Genomic DNA, 2,755 nt, shown 5'->3' with positions numbered 1-2,755 from the left:
TTACAATGTACATTAAAATACCGATGCATAAACTTAAGGGCTTTATGGGGACATTTGGTGGAACTAAGTAATAGGAAACATAGGTAATCACAGATACACCAATGGTGTGTGTTCCACTAATTTTTAATGGCCAGCCTTAGAGAATGTCACAGTGTGAACCTGGGTCAGGCCAATAAAAAATTTGTGGAACGTGCAATATTAGTGTAGCTATCATTATATTTATGGAATTTAGTTTCGATTCAAGACGAAGCTTCACTCCCGGGAACGGAACACTTATGCAAAAGTCTACGGTGAACGAGACAATGTGCGACAAAGAACCTAAAATCCCCTCTAAAATCGTCTGAAAACCCAAAGATATTTTTTCGAAAAATTAAATTTTCTATCTATTACAATCTTGCGAATTGCCTCTATGCCTCTACTTTTTTTTTAGGCATTTGCGGGTGTCATATTTCGAAATTAAACCATATTATGCGAAAATAAAAACAATTTTTAGACCGTTTGGAATACTTTTTAATTTGAATTTTTTTATTCGTGCAATTTCACCATTTCGAGAATTATTATCTCAGCAACGGTGGGAGATACAGTGTTGCGTCGTAAGCTTCAGCAAAAATTATAAGAACTGGCATAGGGATCAGAAGAGGCCGCAGGCCTTTGACGGTGAGGCCTGTGAGAGAAAGCGAGTACATACATATCTTATAATTACGTCCAATGAACGTTTATTTGTACTTAAAAAACCTCACTTTAAATACAACGGGCAATCTAGAAGGTAGCTTTGCTTTACATGATAAAATATAACATAAAAAAATGGTAAAATCCTCACTTTAATATATAACTCAACTACCAACCATGGTTTCGACACTATGTCATTTTCAAGGTGTGCCATAGACTTTAGAAACTATGGTTGGTAGTGAAGTTATGCATTAAAGTGTGGAAATCACCATTTGTTTTTTATATTTTATCATAGATATATCGCATCTCCACCACATCAAGCTTGAAACGATTTATACGAGCTTGAGTTTCGTCAACAGGAATTACATGTTGCATACACTGTCCATTACATTAGCGACGTTCATTGTGTATGACGGTAAATTAATGATTAAACACAATACATATAACAGCTCTACTGAATCAGCTAGTATTTAAAATAATACTGAGGAGCTAGCTGAAGGTCTTTGTTCCTATGCGGAACACCTCGGATAAATGGAGTAGCAGATTTTTAAGGGGCAAAAGTCCCTATCCCGATTAATCCCACCATACGAAATGCTCTGCACTCTTTTCTCTTTAGCTTTGAACAGTCGCTATCAAGGGCCGTTTTACACCGTACACGTATATAGGCAGGTTGTAACTGCATTGATTTCTCACTATGGCGTGCAATTTTGAGAATTCACGAACGAAATTAGAGCAGGGGCTATTTTGACATCACACATCCATTAATTCTAGCAATTCACCGCTCTAAACGACGAAATTTTGACTGCGCCTTTTTACACACGCCAGATTGTGCAAATACGTGCCCCGTTCAAAACGACCTCTACGAAATCCCTGAATTGCGCGACCCCATTCAAACCTGAACCTAGTGATGGGTCGGTCGTGAACGATCGAATCATGTGACCAGGGTCATCTCTCAGATTGATCGGTGAACGGGATCATTCAGATGACCGAGAGGGTCATTTCCTCACGTCGGTCGTTCATGACCGTGGACGTTCTCCATCAGTCGCGATCGTCGGTCATTCATGATTGTTTTATCGCGAGGATCCAGACGCAGGTCATTCGTGATCGTGGTCGTTCTCTGTCAATCGCCAGCCATTAGGTCATTCGTGATTGTTCATTGCATAGGTCATTCTCAAACACAGTCCAATCGCTATCATCCTTCGAAGATGTCGCGGTTGATGATCGTCACTCGCGACCTGAATTGACCGTTTTTGACTGCTCTTTCACTCGTGGTGATTAATGGCATGGTATTGCTATCAATTGTAGGGTCAATGTTCGTAATAATTGTAAAGTTTTCTATAATCGACATTTCAGGGTACCTATGAACTTCATATCTCAGGTGATATGCCGAAAATCTTGAGAGAGCCCAGTTTTCTCTCATGCCTTTCAATCAGTTCCATAATTTATATTGACTTTCCATATTAAAATATATTGATCATTAACCCTATTCCCAAAGAATGATTGTAAATTATTGTTGATTCCGTATCTTGAAAAACAACAAAAGAAGTGTAATAAACAACATTTAAGGCACATTCTGTATTTGTAGATGTTTTGGAAGTAATTAAGATAAAAATTAACTAGTTTCTGGTTTTAATAAATGGAAAAACTTTATAGATTAATAATAATTATATCAACTCATCTCTCGTTTAACAAGCTACATTGATATTGCCCTTAAGAAGAGAGCGATCATGGGGTCATGGTTGACAACAGGGTAGTGATTGCCCCCTCGGTCGTGATTGTCTAGGCGGTCGTGATTGTCTACGCGGTCGTGATTGCCGTCCACTTTCCACAATCATGACCCATTCAATCATGACCTCCCGTTCATGACAGAGTCACTCAAATGAATTGTCACCGTGATTGGGATCACGAGAATGACCGACTAAGTCCATCACTAGCTCCGTGCCTGAACCCTCCATCCCAACTCAACCGGCTTGGAGGGGAGGGAAGGGGAAGGGAGACTGCCGATAGCTTCGAATTCTCGCCGCCCGAGTCTAACCGTCTCCTGCGGTCTCATGTTTTCTAGTGCGCATGCGCCCGCGTAGTCAGT

The sequence above is a fragment of the Ischnura elegans genome, chromosome 8 (genome assembly GCF_921293095.1).
Source record: "Ischnura elegans chromosome 8, ioIscEleg1.1, whole genome shotgun sequence".
Taxonomy (NCBI): Eukaryota; Metazoa; Arthropoda; class Insecta; order Odonata; family Coenagrionidae; genus Ischnura; species Ischnura elegans.
This window is presented reverse-complemented; position numbering follows the sequence as displayed.